At 45.0% G+C, this 17,491-nt stretch overlaps 1 long non-coding RNA gene across 1 annotated transcript; it reads right to left on the bottom strand.

Moving 5' to 3' along the window:
* Nucleotides 1–2,608: 2,608 nt before the first annotated feature.
* Nucleotides 2,609–16,443, bottom strand: LOC123941885. Its single transcript, XR_006818363.1, has 3 exons — nucleotides 16,432–16,443; nucleotides 7,956–7,960; nucleotides 2,609–2,939 (listed from the first exon to the last, which is right to left on the bottom strand). It is a non-coding gene; the product is annotated as an uncharacterized LOC123941885 (long non-coding RNA).
* Nucleotides 16,444–17,491: the final 1,048 nt, after the last annotated feature.

Here is a 17,491-nt window from a genome sequence, read left to right as displayed (position 1 = left end):
GTCATTTTCCATCCTGCAGGTAGCTACTGCCATCAGTATACCAGGTCAGATCTGCATCCTTCATGGGCTGATCAGTTAGGTCGGGCCGTGTCCCATGTGTTTCAGCAAGGATCTGGTGACGGTCATGCAGCAGTGCCTCCCCAGGAGTGGGCAATAAAGTTGCGGGGTTAAGAGTCACTATAGGTCCGAACTGGATCCTGTCTGAGTCCAGGAGGAGGGACTGATAATGAGTCAGGTGAGCATTAGACAGCCAGCGGTCTGGTGGTTGGCGGATTAGAGACTCCACTGTATGTGGAGCCAGGATGGTTAGGGGCTGTCCCAAAGTTAGTTTGGTTGCGTCCTTGATGAGGACCGCGATTGCTGCTATCATTTTTAGACATGGTGGCCAGCCTGCTGCCACGGGGTCTAACTTTTTGGACAGGTAGGCAATAGGGCGTCTCCAAGGCCCGAGTCTTTGAGTTAGGACCCCCTTAGCAAATCCTTGTTTTTCATCAACAAAGAGGTCGAAGGGTTTTGTTATGTCTGGCAGGCCTAACGCCGGAGATGTAAGGAGTGCTTGTTTGATATGGTCAAATGCCTGCTGTTGTTGCTCAGTCCAAACAAAAGGAGTATCTTGTTTGGTTAAGGGGTACAAAGGAGCCGCTATTTCTGCAAACCCCGGAATCCATAGTCTACAGAAGCCCACGGTTCCTAAGAATTCCCGCAATTGCCTGTGGTTTTGAGGTGCGGGAATACCAGAGATAGTCTCTTTTCTCGTGGCCGTTAGCCATCGTTGGCCATTATATAGCTCATAACCCAGGTAAGTGACTTTAGTCTGGCAGATCTGGGCCTTCTTTGCGGATGCCTTATATCCCAGTTGGCCTAGGGTTAATAGGAGGTTCCCAGTACCTGTTCGGCAGTCCTCTTCATTGGTAGCCGCTAATAGAATGTCATCGACATATTGGAGCAGGATCAGAGAGGGATGTCTTACCCGGAAGTCGGCCAGGTCCTGGTGAAGGGCTTCGTCGAACAGCGTTGGGCTATTCTTAAACCCTTGTGGTAGCCGTGTCCAGGTTAACTGACCTGATATTCCCAAGTCTGGATCCTTCCACTCAAAGGCGAAGAGGGGCTGACTCTGAGGACTCAGTCTCAAACAGAAGAAAGCATCTTTGAGATCTAGGACTGTATACCAGGAGTGGGTTGGAGGCAGGGTACTAAGTAAGTTGTAAGGGTTGGGCACCGTAGGGTGGATGTCTTCTACCCTCTTATTGACCTCTCTTAGGTCTTGGACTGGCCGGTAATCATTGGTGCCAGGTTTCCTGACAGGTAACAGAGGAGTGTTCCAGGAGGACCGGCATGGGGCCAAAATGCCCTGGTCTAGTAACCACCTTATGTGCGGTTTGATGCCCTGGTAGGCCTCATTGGACATAGGATATTGCTTAACATTGACAGGAACGGCCGTTGCCTTTAATTGTATGTGAATGGGGGGCTGCTGGATAGCTAGTCCCATTCCTCCTGTTTCCGCCCAGGCATCTGGGTAAGACGCAAGCTAGGACTCTATGTTTCTCTGAGGTTGGGAGGGCTCCTCATGTAATCTATATTCTTCTTTTAACTGTAGGGTAAGGATGTGTAAAGGAGTCCCGTTGGGGCCAGTCACAGTGGTCCCCTGTGGCTCAAAATGGATTTGGGCCTTGAGCTTGGTTAATAAATTTCTCCCCAGGAGTGGGTAGGGGCAGTCAGGCACATGAAGGAATGAGTGAGAAACTTTACCTGAAGCCAAATGTACTCTTCTCTCTGTAGTCCATTTATATTGTTTTCCTCCTGTTGCTCCTTGAACCCATGCCATCCGGTCACTTAATGGTCCGAGGCTCTTGGTTAGAACGGAGTGTTGAGCCCCTGTATCTACTAAGAAGGTGACTGGTTGCCCACCAACGGTTAGGGTTACCTGGGGTTCGGGGGGGGGGGCTCCTGACCCTGATGGCCCTAGTCTTCGTCTAAAGCCATAAGTCTTGTGACTTGCTTAGCATTTTCCTTAGGGTGTCGGAATTTCTTCGGGCATTCTTTGGCCCAATGTCCCCTTTCTTTACAGTAGGCACATTGGTTTCGGTCTACTTGGGACCTCCTTATGTCTCCCTCCCTGTCTGACTTTCCTGCCTCTGGTCCTTGGCTGCTTTGCACTACGGCGGCCAAGATTTTGCTAAGTTCCTTACTTCGTTTACGTTCTCGTTTTTCTTCCCTTTCCTCAGCCTCCTTCTTTAGTTTCTCCTCTTTCTCTTCCTGCAATTTCCTAAGTCGTTCCTCCTTTTCTTCCTGCAACTTTCCTCTTTTTCTTCCTGCAACTTCCTAAGTCTCTCTTTTATTAAAAATCTTTTCTGCCTCCTTTAATAAATCTTGCAAAGAGAAATCTTGTAGATTCTCTAAGCGCTGTAGTTTATTCCTTATATCTGGTGCTGACTGCCATATAAACGTCATAGAAACGTTTCCTCTCTGCTCATTGCTATCTGGGTCAAAGGGCGTATACCTGCGATAAGTCTCCTTAAGCCTTTCTAGAAAAGCGGTTGGAGATTCCTCTGACCCCTGAGTGACCTGTCTTACCTGAGCCAAATCGGTGGGGTGGCACCCCACATTATGGAGACCTGCTATGAGTAACTGGCGGTAAAGATTTAGGTGGTTCCTACCTTCGGCCGTATTAAAATCCCAGGCAGGACGAGTCAAAGGGAAGGCAGCATCTATCACATTAGGGAGTTGTGTGAGCCTCCTCTTTCTTTTATCTCTCTGGCCAAGGGTCCAATGGCAGTCCTTGGGCCGCCCCGGGGGAGCCCCCAGGACCCATGTAGCACTGAGCTCTGAATCCAGGTGAGATGTGGACCAGCTTGGCAGCACCAGAGGAAAGGATGCTACAGAGGCAGCCAGTGAGAGCTCGGGCTTCAGGGGGACTTGCAGCACCAGCCATGGTACCCCTAGCCACTCAGCATCCCTGGACCCTCCCCGGAGCTGCAAGCTCAGTTCGCCTGAGATCTCCCATTCCTTAAATCTTTCTTATATATATCCTACTTTCCTACATACAGAGTTGCTTTCTTTATTTTCATCAGTCTTAGTTACACTAAGCAGAATTTTGTACTCTTAGAAACACCTTAATCTCTAGTGAAAACTAAGTATTAACCAATTGTGAACATTATAACAGAATTCTTTAGATGGCAAATTATGAATCAGTTAAGCACAAAACATGTTTACCAACAGATTTAAATATTCTTAGTTTCCTTGCTATAATAAGTTAAAAGCACAAACTTATGTTCAGTAATCAATGCTTTAGTATTCTATTCTATCTGAAAAAGACCTAGATGTCCAACAAATTTAATTTTATTTGTTATCCAAGCAAAACTTTGAACTTTTAGGTTACTAAAGACTTTGAAAGCTACTTTAACAATTACCCATTAAAACTTTGAGACAGACAATTAACCATCAGTTTAGTAATTTCTTTTTGCTAACAAATTTTAACCAGTAACATGAGCTTATTTGACCTTCAGTAAACTTTGAAGTTTTACATTTACTGCTGATAACTTAAAAGACATGTCAATCTTAATTGAAACATCAAACTTAACTTAGGGTTAAGCAGTCCAAGTCAGGCCAGAGAAAACAGGGAACTTCCCCAAAACAAAGAAGTTTTGGCAGCTGCTTGGGAATATTCCTTAAGGTCTCTGTCCTGAGTTAGACCAACCCCAGTTGGCTCTGGTTACAGCCATTGGCTCCCTTATATCCTCCTGTCCACTATCTTTCTTGTTTCTATTTCTGGCATACCTGTCTCCTACTTACTGGTTCTGTCTCTAAAATCGCACATTTTCCTTGCTAGGCATAGTGTTTCCCTCTCTCCTAAGGGCACAGAGATGGCGAGCAGCTGCAGGAGTCGGGAGGCCCCCGACTGCCTGGACAGGCGAGCAGCTCAGAACTTGCAGCTGCGCCGCCGCACCGTGCAGCCCAGGCAGTAGGGGCGTTCCTTCTAGCTTCCGATCCAGCCTGCCTAGCCCGCTTCTGAGCTCCCTTTTTTTTTTTTCTTCGCCCCAGCTGCACATTCGTGGGGGGGGGGCACCAGTATATCTGCCTTACATAGTCACACACATGGAATCAAGGGAAACCCAAAGTGCAACGAGAAAGATACACAAAACACATAAGACATTTAACGAGCCGGCAAAAAGAAACGCTGCGCGATTTCAGTGCAAAACTGAAAGTACAGATTCAGATGGCCGTGAGGAATCCTCTGTGGCCCACAGACAGACGTATCCCTCGGATACGTGTGGGGCCCCGAAAAATTGGGCCCCTCTGATCCCTGGGGCGTCCCCCAGGGTGGCAGGGGAGAAGTCCGAGTTCGTCAACTCCTTCTCAAGCTGCCCAGAATACAGATCTACTACGCGTAGTAGTACAGTCCTATACAGGCGTATAGGCAGACAGACGGAAAACGAGAACATGAGACAGAAGACGAGAACCCAGGTATTAAGGCTTAAATGCTGGCCAGCTTACCTCCCGGTGGGAGTCAGTTGGATCCTTGGGCAGGAGTCCGATGATCTCGGTGGGACCTCCAAATGAAAGACCCGCGGATCCCCTTACCCAAGAATTCAACACTGCCACAGGATGCAAACAGCAAGAGGTTCTTTATTGCAGCGCGGGCGCCTGAGGGTGGTCAGCAGCTCCTGCTAGCTGAGCACCCCAGGCTGGAGTGGTGCAGGGTTTTTATAGACAGGTACAAACAAGTTTTGTACCTTGAGACGGAGCTGATTGGCTGACAATTTGAACATTTGAAAAAGGCATACTTGGTGTATACGGATTGGCTTTGGGAGACTTGCGCGCACAAAGAGAAAGGCGGGAAAGGGAAACAAAGAGGGGAGTTTAGGCCTTAGGATTCAGCAGAAAAGTATCCTATCTATGTGACTATGCAGCCCCCTGCCTACGTGACTAACGTGACTATGCGGCCCCCTGCCTACGTGATTAGGTATTAGGCCATATCTTACGAGAAAGCTGTTTGCAGGGAGTGCCCTATCTTGCTAAGAAACAGCTGTTATGAGGAGAAAGCTGTTTGCAGGGAGTGCCCTATCTTGCTAAGAAACAGCTGTTATGAGGTTACCGACTAACATTGTATTGAGGGAGCCAAGCGGTTACAGAAAAGCAAAAGAGCACTCTTTCAGTTACATTTTCATTGGCCACCTGTGCATGGCCAGACCCAACCACATGGCCTTTGCCCTTAAAAGCTAGTCTGTGAAACAGAGAAGGGTTGCTCTCTCTTGTAACGGGTGCGGCCCCAAACGTTCGGTTAGATTCTTGATGCTTGGCGTGAAATAAAGCTTTGCTTGACTTTCACCTTATATTAGTCTCGCTCCTTTAATCACGGACCCATTATTGGGGTACCCAGTTTTGGGGAGACCCAACATATGGAGGCTCTGTCCGGGATTAAACCACAAGAACTGAGCCAGCATCAGAATTTCTGGGAAAAGCCTCGAGGTAAGATCTCACAGATTTTACTCTGTGGGATCTGCCGATCTCCAGGTGCTCTGTGAGATCAGTCGGTCTGTCTGGGTGGAGCTCCGGGTATAGCCCACCGGGGTGAAGCCGGACGCGGCCATGCTCCCCAGGGCTGGAGAGGATGCAGGGACACTTCCCTCCACTGGTAGATCGCCAGGGGATTTGAGACCCCCTAGACAGTCAGGGGGTTCGAGTCCCCCTAGGCAGTCAGGGGGTTCGAGTCCCCCTAGGCAGCCAGGGGGTTCGAGTCCCCCTGGATGGCCAGAAGATCAAAAATTCCCCACCGGTGGTAGGTTCTGGGTAAGAACTGCTGGGCCTGCGGTTGTCTTTGTCTTGTCTTTTTGTTGTCTGCTGTGCTGTTTGTTGTGTTTAAAGGAATGGGGCAAGCAGAGAGTAAGGGAACTCTGACTCTTAATGGCTATATAACTGGAGCCAACTGGGGGTAGTCTAACTCGAGACAGAGACTTTAAGGAATATTCCCAAGCAGCTGCCGAAACAACTTTGTTTCGGGGACATTCCTTGCCCTCTCTGGCCTGACAGAGACTGCCTAGCCCTTCCTCCTTGCTGGCGGGAAAGCATGGCGTGTGCTCCTCTCTTGGAGCTGATGAGCCCTAGAACTGGGAACCCTTTCTCTGCATTCTGGTGGCACTTTGTTCTGTTCTTCACTGTCAGGAAACAAGAAGAGCACCCCCTGGACCTAACACCCCCCACTCCGGATCTTCCCACACGGGTCTTAGGTAAACACATTCGAAGTGGAGTGGGCCCAGGTGGAACGTAAATCAGTATTTGAGCTAAGTTAAGTTTTTTGGGTTAATTAGGATAAACGTCTTTTGAGTTAACAGTAGTAAATGTGAAACTTCAGAGATTTTACTTAAGGTCAAAAAAATCTGTTAAAATCTGTTTAAATCTATTAGCAAAGAGATAACTAAACTGATGGGTAATTGGCTGTCTCAGGGTTTTAATGGGTAATTGTTAAAGTAGCTTTCAAAGTCTTTGGTAACCTGAAACTTTAAACCAAATGGGATAAAATGCTAGAGCGCTGGTTGCTGGAACTAGGTTGGTGTTTTTGAAATCTGTTGGTAAACATGTTTTGTGCTTAACTGATTGATAAATTTGCCACCTAAAGAACTCTGTTGTAACAGTTCACAATTGGTTAATACTTAGTCTTCAGTAGAGGTTAAGGTATTCCTAAGTGTACAAAATTCTGCTAAGTATAATTAAGACTGATGAAAATAAGGGAAACAGCTCTATATGTAAAAGAGTAGGAGATGTGTAAAAGGAAAATACCAGATGCCTGATTCTGTTTGAATAAGAAAGAAAAACAGGCCCAGGGCCACTGTCTGAGTTAGATGCATCAGAAAGAATGGAAAGGGAGACCCGGTGGGGGGAGATGTCCAACCTGTTTGAATCTGAAGAGTGCCTGACTGAATGTGTCTGTATGGCTCCACCGCTTTGGCTATGGAGTTTGCGTGGGCTGCACCCTGAGTCTTGTGGGGCGTCATAGGCATAATGGTCATTTACTCCACGGAGTAGCCTCGTCTGGGGTTTATACGGACAGACCTTAGCTAAGATGCTCCTAAGTTCCCGTGAGGGACGCGAGTAAGACAGCATCTGAAAGATCCCCCTCCCTTTGTCTGCGGCATCATTCATGATGGAATGGGAAACATTCCAAATGGAGGGAAACACAGAAATCTTAAGACTGCACGCTTAAAAATAAAAAAAAAAGAAAAGACACTGGTATAGAAAAGCTGGTTTTCTATAAAAAAGGGCAAATGGTTTTCTCTTTGCCTGCCCAGAGTTGTAAATGAGATCTCTCTGGCTCATAAGGCTTCCTTTATATGCTAAGTTAACTCAGGAAGTACTGCTAAACCAATGATAAAACTTGGGTTAGATTTGGGTAAATGCTGTAATTATTCTAGAGGTTCTATACATTTCCTAGAGTTTAATGTTTTGATAAGGGTCACACTTGATATTTAACCATATCTATTCTGAGTTTTTGTCATTTGTAATTGTTTTAATTCTCTTGTAAGATGAATTTCGCCCTAAAGGAAATTCATATGGGAAGGCTTTCAGGACAAATAACAGGTCTTTGATATGTTAAAATCCTGGGAACTGAAATGGGTAAAAATTTATAGAAGTAAGGGCTACATTCAGACTAAACCAGAATTAGTAACATGGGACTAGATGAACTGAAAGGTTGTAATGTTGTGTCTCTTAATGTTTTAAACATTACTGGTTCTGTAATGTTTGCTCCTCTACACTAGGGGAACTTTTTCTTAAGTTACCTGTAAAGGTACTCATTTGTAAATGAATCAAGTCATTCAACTTTTCTCTCCATCTGAACCCTCTGAAACCAAAAGGTCTCAGTAAGTATTCTTTCTTCCTTGGCAATCAGCCATTTTCATAAGTTCAATAAGAATCTGTTCTTCTTGTAACAGGACAGGTAAAATAACTGGTTATTTTACCAAGGCTTTGACTGGAATGTCATATTTGAAAAGACTCAGATATGACCAGACAGCTTAAAGGGACTAAGGTTGACTTTATGAAACCTGGAGCTGTAAAGCCCTTTCGAACTGTTGGCCTGATACCTTGCTTACCCAGCAGCCTGACCAGGTGAGTAAAGAATGTCAGTCCCTGGCAGGAGGAGGAGCCTCAGGATACTTTGGGCAGGACCTCAGGAAGGGTAATTTGCCCAAGTCAACAGGTATTGCAGGCATGTCTGATGGCAACTACGTGGCTTGGCTTCTGGCCCGGAGAGGCTACTAAAAGTTCAACCTAGAGATTCCTTATAAGAAGTTCCAGCAAAGCAGATTCTAAATCTATATGATCACTTACTGTTCTTGCTGAGCTTATGTAAATAATTAGGCCAAGTTTGTTAAAACTGGACTTGTTTTTCAAATGAATTAGTCCGGATTTAGCTATCTCTGGAAATGAGGGTTATTTTAGAGAGAAAAATTATGTTTTAATAACATGCCTTTATGGGTGTTAAATTCTAGATTAGATTGTTAAATGTTTATTTACCTAAGCTAGACAGCTTAAGGTAAACTTCAGAGAAGTTTCACAATAACTCGGGTAAACGATCTTGCTTTTGCCAGTCAGTCAGCGCCAGATATAAGGAGGAAACTTCAGAAAATTAAAGGATTTAAAAGGAAGAATCTGACTTAGTTAGTGAGAATAGTAGAGATAGCCGCTGAGGACTATGGGTCTTGCTTGCATGGGACGAGAGCTGTCTTACAGACTCTGCAGGGAAAAGGGTATTGGGTGTCAGCAATGAAAACACAGCTTTGTAAGAGCCACACCACATATTTAGGGTTTGGTCTCCAAGAGGGAGTTTCTTGGGACGTTGGGCTACAGCAGGCTGTGGATACCATGGTTCACGAAAATGGGGCGACCTCTCTATGGACTGGCTAAGGGAGGATTCACTATGGTAGAGTGGACAGCCGAGGCAGAAGGAGCATTTCGGGAATTACAAACAGCCTTACTGAGTGCCCCAGCACTGGCCATCCCAGATGTCACCAAGCCCTTCCACTTGTATGTGGATGGAAAGACAGGAGTAACTGAAGGAGTTTTGACCCAGACTCTGGGGCCTTGGCAAAGACCAGTAGCCTATCTTAGCAAGAAACTAGATCCAGTAGCGGCTGGGTTCCCCCCTTGCTTCCGCATAATTGCTGCCACGGCCTTCCTGGTCAAGGATGCAAGTATATTTACAGAAATGGACTAAATTAGACTATGAAGGAGATTGGGCTAAGACTAGAAGAAAATTAGTAAGCCAAATACATCAGGGCACTCACTTGGGGACAGGCAAGCTTAAAGAGCTTATGGGCAAGCAGTTCTATGTTTCTAAAGTAGGGCATATGGCTCAAGATGTTGACAGATATGCTCAATATCAGGTGGTAAATGTGGGAAGAACTAGAATGGGAAGAGGGAGGAAAGAAAGAGGTTGCTATAGCAGAAATGACTGATCAGTCTGTACTCCAGTCACTGCAGGCATTACAGTCTGTCTGAAAAAGAGCCCATGCAGGGATCCGGACTGCCCACACTGGGACAGAGACAGAGGTGGAACCACATCCTCATCAACCCAGGGACTTAGTTTGGATGTGCTGCTGCCAAGTGGGAGGCTGGAGCCTCGCTGGAAGGGACCGTTTACTGTCATCCTGACCACCTCCATGGCAATAAAAGTAGACGGCATCAGGGCCTGGATTCACGCAGGTCACGTCAAACAAACCAAGGACAAGAACGACCCCCAGAGGTGGATGCTGCTGCCAATGAACCCTGCAGATTGTGGACTAAAACTAAGACTCAAACAATGAGTTCATTAAATTCACTGTTGGCCCTGTTAAGATATAGGCGGGAAGTATAAGCAATTGCAAAGTAAAGGAGGGGGGGTTACTTACTGTTTCTGATAAAAGGAGGGGGGGCTCTGAATAACCTTAGGAGAGAAGTACTATTTCTGGGTAAATCACACTGGAGTCATTAAAACAGTCTAGCAGCCATTAAAAGGGGGGATATGGAACTGGCTAAAAAGTCAAAGATTTGACTAGTCTCCAAAGAAATGGGGGGAATGTAAGGACCTATTTAGAAACTGTCCCTGCTCCCCTTCCCCCAGGGGATTTACTTGGAAACAAGTCCAGGAAACCAGCTCCAGGTAACAAAGCCCAGATACAAGGGTGGGTCAGGCCAGGTGGAGACATCCGATCAGTGGGGGGTTGCATACTGTCTCCTTAGCTACCAAGGAGTAGGGACCCCTGCCCTCTGGGAGCCTTTTTGGAGCCAATCCTAATCAAGGTGTAATAGGCAGGTTCAAGTGTCTACTAGGGTAAATTGTAATTCAATTGGTCACCTAGCATCACTGTGGAGTTTCCTGTGTGTGTTACATTTTCATTGGCCACCTGTGCATGGCCAGACCCAACCACATGGCCTTTGCCCTTAAAAGCTAGTCTGTGAAACAGAGAAGGGTCGCTCTCTCTTGTAACGGGTGCGGCCCCAAACGTTCGGTTAGATTTTTTTTTTTTTTTAAAGATTTTATTTATTTATTTGACAGAGAGAGATCACAAGTAGGCAGAGAGTCAGGCAGAGAGAGAGGAGGAAGCAGGCTCCCCGCGGAGCAGAGAGCCCGATGCGGGGCTCGATCCCAGGACCCTGAGATCATGACCCAAGCTGAAGGCAGCGGCTTAATCCACTGAGCCACCCAGGCGCCCCTCGGTTAGATTCTTGATGCTTGGCGCAAAATAAAGCTTTGCTTGACTTTCGCCTTATATCAGTCTCGCTCCTTTAATCACGGACCCATTATTGGGATACCCAGTTTTTGGGGGACCCAACAGTATAAGAAAGTGATCCAGTCCCATTCTTCTGCATTTAGTGTGCAGATTTCCCAATACTGTTCACTGGAGACAGTCCTTTCCCCCATTGTATATTTTCGGCTGTGCCATAAGTTAAGACTATACATGTGTGGGTTAGTTTCTGAGGCTTTTTTCTTCCTTCCTTTCTTTCTCTCCTTCCTTCCTTCCTTTCTTCTTCCTCTCTTTCCTTCCTTCCTTCTATCCTTCTTTCCTTCCTCTTTCTGTTTTTGTTTTTGTTTTTTAATTTTACAGTTTATTTGTTGGAAAAATATTTTTCCTGTCGGAATATATGTAGTGTGGTCTTCATTGATGATGTCTTCATATACTTTGGTAGGACTTTTCTCTGACATCTCTGTTTTTGTATACGAGTAGCTTGATGTATAGCTTTCAGCAGGTTGAACATTTGGGCAGAACTACTTAAGTAGTATTCTATTCCATCAGATACCAGATTGTGTCTGATTGTCTTCTTTTGTGATGTTCTCAGTTGTGATGATGTATCTAGATTTCCTTTTCTGTGGTAGGTTTATTAAAGTGAATTTAAACTTTCCTAAAAGGGTGGATTCTAAATCATCCTTATTTTATAAAATATATGTATATAAAACTCATGTTTAAAAATGCTATTTTTAGAAGCAAATGTAGGAACAGGACATGAATATTATTAATTCCCATTTAGAGTAAATAATTCTATTAGAGCTAAGTTTAAATATATCTTTAATATGTGAATGAATATACTTTGCCAAAAGTACTATGATTATCAGTTTCCAAGCTTTCTGTTGTGTTCCATTGACCTGTGTCTCTGTTTTTATACCAGTACTGTACTGTTTTGATGACAACAGCTTTGTAATCTAACTTGAATTGGAGTGTGGTGACTCTAGGTTGCTTAGTCCCTTGTTTGCTTGCTTGCTTGCTTTCTATCAATGAGATTATTTATTTATTTTTACATAGTTTACATTTGTAAACATTATCTAAATGTTTTTCTTTCATTTCTTTTTTACTATGATCATATAATGTGTTATTTGTTTCAGGGGCCCAAGTTTGAGATCCTTTTGTTGTACACAGCACACAGTGCTCACCACAGCACATACCCTCCCCATGCCCTTCACCCAGCCACCCCATTCCCTCACCTTACTCTCCTTCAGAAACCCTCAGTTTGTTTCCTGATATTAAGTGTCTCCTTGCTTTGACTCCTTCTCTGGTTTTATCTTAATTCCTTTCTTTTTCTCTTTCCCTATGATCCTCTGTCTTGTTTCTTAAATTTCCATATCAGTGAGATCATATGATAATTGTCCTTCTCTGATAGACTTATTTCACTTAGCATAATATCCTCTAGTTCCATCCATGTCATTGAAAATGCCAAGATTTCATTTTTTGATGGCTGCATAATATTCAGTGGTACATATATATCCATATACATCCAGTCACTTGTCGATGGACGTCTGGCCTCTTTGCATACTCTGGTTCTTGTGTGGACTGCTGCTATAAACATTGGGGTGAAGGTGACTGTTCAGATCACTACATTTGTATCTTTGGGGTAAATATACAGCAGTACAACTGCAGCGTTGTAGGATAGTTCTATTTTCAACTTCTTGAAGAACTTCCACACTGTCTTCCAGGGTGGCTTCACCAGGTTGCATTTCCACCAAGAGTATAAAAGGATTCCCCTTTCTCCACATCCTCACCATACCTGTCTTTTCCTGACTTGTTCATTTTAGCCATTCTGAGTGGTGTAACGTGGTATCTCCTTATGGATTTGATTTGTATTTTCCTAATATCGAGGGAAGTTGAGCACTTTTTAAAGTGCCTGTTGGCCATTTGGATGTCTTCTTTGGAGTTTGTTGACTGTTTCCTTTGTTGTGTGAAAGCTTCCTATCTTTTTTTTTTTTCCCACTTTTAAAAATTTCTTTTCAGCGAAGCAGGATTCATTGTTTTTGCACCACACCCAGTGCTCCATGCAAATACGTGCCCTCCCTATTATCCACCACCTGGTTCCCCAACCTCCCACCCCCCACCCCTTCAAAACCCTCAGGTTGTTTTTCAGAGTCCATAGCCTCTCATGGCTCACCTCCCCTTCCAATTTCCCTCAACTCCCTTCTCCTCTCCATCTCCCCATGTCCTCCATGTTCTTTGTTATGCTCCACAAATAAGTGAAACCATATGATACTTGACTCTCTGCTTGACTTATTTCACTCAGCGTAATCTCTTCCAGTCCGATCCATGTTGCTACAAAAGTTGGGTATTCATCCTTTCTGATGGAGGCATAATACTCCATCGTGTATATGGACCACATCTTCCTTATCCATGCGTCCATTGAAGGGCATCTTGGTTCTTTCCACAGTTTGGCGACCGTGGCCATTGCTGCAATAAATATTGGGGTACAGATGGCTCTTCTTTTCACTACATCTGTATCTTTGGGGTAAATACCCAGCAGTGCAATTGCAGGGCCATAGGGAAGTTCTATTTTTAATTTCTTGAGGAATCTCCACACTGTTCTCCAAAGTGGCTGCACCAACTTGCATTCCGACCAACAGTGTAAGAGGGTTCCCCTTTCTTCACATTCTCTCCAGCACACGTTGTTTCCTGTCTTGCTAATTTTGGCCATTCTAAGGGGTGTAAGGTGATATCTCAATGTGGTTTTAATTTGAATCTCCCTGATGGCTAGTAATGATGAGCATTTTTTCATGTGTCTGATAAAAGCTTCCTATCTTGATGAAATCCCAAAAGTTCAGTTTTGCTTTTGTTTCCCTCACCTTTGTAGATGTATCTAGCAAAGAAGTTGCTGTGGCTGAAGTCAAAGAGGTTCCTGTCTCTCTTCTCCTCAAGGATCTGGATGAATTCTTGTCTCACACTGAGGTTTTTCATCCACTTGGAGTCTATTTTTTGTGTATGGTATAAGGAAATGGTCCAGTTTCATTCCTCTGCATATGGCTGTCCCATGTTCCCAAAACCATTTATTGAAGACACTTTTCTCTCAATTAGATATTCTTTCCTTCTTTGAGGAAGATAAGTTGACCCTAGAGGTGAGCGTCCATTTCTGGTATCTCTATTCTGTTCCATTGATCTATGTGTCTATTTTTCTACCAGGACCATACTGTCTTGATATTACAGCTTTGTAAAAGAGTTTGAAGTCTACAATTGCATTACCATCAGCGTTGGTTATTTTTTTCAACATCCCTTTGGCTATTCAGGGTCTTTTCTTCTTCCATACAAATCTGGGGATTATTCATTCCAGTTCCATGAAAAATGTTGATGGTATTTTGATAGGGATTGCATTGAATCTGTGGATTGTTCTGGGTAGCATAGACATTTTCACAACACTTGTTCTTCCAATCCATGACCATGGAAAGTTTTTCCATTTCTTTGTGTCTTCTTCCATTTCATTCATGACTATGGTATGGTTTTCTGAGTACAGATCCTTTGCCTTTTTGGTTAGGTGGAGTCCTAAATATCTTATAGTTTGGGGTGCGATTATACATGGGATGGGCTCCTTAATTTCTCTTTCTTCTGTTGCATTGTTGCTGCAGAAAAATGGAAGTGATTTCTGTGTATTGATTTTATTTCCTGCCACTTTACAGAATTCCTGGATGAGTTCTAGAAATTTGGGGTTGGAGTCTTTTGGTTTTTTCACAGAAAATATCCTATTGTCTGCAAATGATGAGAGTTTGACTTCTTCTTTGCTGATTAAGACACGTTTTATTTCTTTTTGCTGTCTGATGCCAGAGGCTAGGAATTCTAGTTAAACAATACGTTGAACAATAGTGAAGAGAATGGGCTCCCTGTTGTGTTCCTGACCTGAAGGAAAAAGCTCTCAGTTTTTCCCCACTGAGAATGATATTCTCTGTATGTTTTTATAGATGGCCTTTATGATGTGAATGTACCCTCTATCCCTCCATGGTGAAGAGTTTTGATCAAGAAGGGATGCATTAATTTGTTGAATGCTTTTTCTGCATGTATTTAGAGGATCCTATGGTTCTTGTTTTTTTTTTTTTTCCTATTAAGATTGTAGATTCCAGGGGCGCCTGGGTGGCTCAGTGGTTTAGGCCACTGCCTTCGGCTCAGGTCATGATCTCAGGGTCCTGGGATCGAGTCCCGCATCGGGCTCTCTGCTTGGCAGGGAGCCTGCTTCCCTCTCACTCTCTCTGCTTGCCTCTCTGCCTACTTGTGATCTCTCTCTGTCAAATAAATAAATAAAATCTTTAAAAAAAAATTGTAGATTCCATTGATTGAGTTGCAGTTGTCAAACCACCCTTGCAGCCCAGAAAGAAATGTGATTTGGTCATGGTGAACCATCCTTTTTATGGATTGTTGGGTCCTATTTGCTAGTATATTTGTGAGAATTTTTGCATCCGTCCTCAGAGTTCTGACTCCCAAGCTCTCTAGATTGGCGATCCCAGAGCCACACGGATTACAGAGGGCACTGCATTCTTCCAATATTCCATCCTCAGAACAAAGCCATGACTGTCCTCATCAGTCCTGTGTGCAGGCTCACAGTGAGCTCTGCGAAAACCGGACACCTTCTTAAGAGCACTCAGCCTCTCACGCCTCTCCTAACAGATGGAGTGTTCTGCTTTCCCTGAGTTCTGTATCAACTAGAGAATACTTGGAACAAGTCTTGCCATACTCCATGCAAAAGGCATATTCTTCATCTGCAAAACGATGGAGGATGAGATACCACGGATTCCCCACACCTTCTTGAACCTAGGTAAGTTGGAGATACAGCTTGGCCAGATCTATTATCCCCAACCCCCTACACACACACACCCTTCCCTTGTGCACTCCAGACCAGTTTCCATCCACCTTGCTCATTCATAGCCATTGGCTCTGAGGAGGAGTATAGTTGTCCTGAGGTGCTTGGACTGAGGTGCGAGGTGCTAGGTGCTAAGCAGCACCTTGGACCCACTTACTGTCAGAAATTAATATTCATTTTATTAACAAACATGTATCCCAGATCTCGCCACCACAGCCATTAGAAAAGTCATTACAACAGTGGTCCTAAAAGCCTGTGCCAATCTCCATGGTTCCACTCCCTGGCTCCAGGGATTGGCTCATCCATGGGCATGTGACCTGGTCCCAGCCAGTGAGGTGGGAGGAACCTGAGGTCTCAGCCTGCAGAGCGAAGCATGGGGTGGAGCATGCAGGCCAGGGGCTTTTCCATCGGGACTGCACAAGTGGCCTAGACTAGGCCTGTGCCAGTGCCACAGAGGGCCCAGGAAGCCAGGGGCTCCATAATATTGCTGAGGGCTCAAACAGACTCATCCTGAAGCCCACACATGCTAGATCCTCCACTAACCCAAGAGAATCCCAAATGTGCTCATGGTCTTGGCCTGAACAAGATGATCATCTGTGTGGTACATAACCTGCAAGATATACCCGCCAGGCAATGGGGACTGACTCAGCCAAACAATACCTACATGGGATTCAACCACAGACAAATGTGTTATGAGAAGCTTGAGGCCTACAGAGAAAAGCTGGAGAATTCCTGAGGCCTTACTTGTTGGCCAGTCTCACTATCATCTTTTTTTTCCCTTTCAAGTGGAGAGACAGGGGTTAAGCAGGATAGATTCCAGTGTACTCCCACCCAGCCACTGGAAAATTGTACTCCCACTCTGCCATTGGAAAAGAAGAGCCCTCTCCTGCATCATCCATCATGTTGCAGATCTGAGGTGTGGGAAACTACTATCTGTGGGCCAAATGGGACCTCCCCCTGTATTCTGTCAATCAAGTGTGGCTGGAGCATTTGTCATGAATGGTCTGTGGCTGCTTTCAAGACACAGTGCAAGAGCAGAGTCATTGTCAGAGACACCACATGGACTGCAACACCTAACAGAAAATCTTTACTTCCAGAAAAGTCTGTGCTGATCCCTGGTCTCAAAGATCCTAGGATCGTGCCCCTTCTTTCAGTAGAACATAGTGCTTTCTGGGTCAAATCTAATTTCTTCACCCCCAGAGGCAAGGACTTTCATCCTCTTAGCCAGAACTCCATCTCATGCCTCTTCTGTTTATATCTTGGCGTGTCTACAGATCTGCATCTAATGGGAATTCACTGTCATTTCTACGGCAGTGATGCTCAGAAACAGAGGTGCAAGTGTGCCTTGTGAGTGTGAGTGTGTGTTTCCTCTTTGTTATCCACAGTGTGTAAGGAGAACAGAATACGGTAGCATGATTTCTGTCCCACAATAATGTCCACACAATGTGCTTCCATAATTATCTTAGAAGGAAGCCACATTCATAGGACAATCTTCCTCTGGGAGGGCTCCCAAATCCCTTATCCTGGACACTATGTTCCACTGAGCCTGGGGACACAGAGAGGGACAGAGACTCCCCCTGCCCATCAGGCTTTTGAAGGATGCCTGCTGTTCCAGAACAAAAGATCCCAAAACCATTCATACCCCCATCACCCAGCCAGGAATATGTGAGAAAGATCTATTCCACGCAGAAAGGAGAGACCGAGAGACAACAAATGACAGCCTTTTGTGACAAGTGCCACTACAGGGGACACTCAGGAGGAATAGGAGTGTGCAGGGTTGGCCAGTCAGTGTGGCAGGGGGACAGGAGTGCTCCAGGAGGAGGCCACAGCTGTGCCCTTGTGTGGCTACATGTGTCAGTGTGACTGGGCATTGGCCAGATGGGAAATGACAAGGTGGGCAAGGGATGGTGTCCCTAAA

This window comes from Meles meles, chromosome 1, assembly GCF_922984935.1.
Source record: "Meles meles chromosome 1, mMelMel3.1 paternal haplotype, whole genome shotgun sequence".
Taxonomy (NCBI): Eukaryota; Metazoa; Chordata; class Mammalia; order Carnivora; family Mustelidae; genus Meles; species Meles meles.
This window is presented reverse-complemented; position numbering and strand designations above follow the sequence as displayed.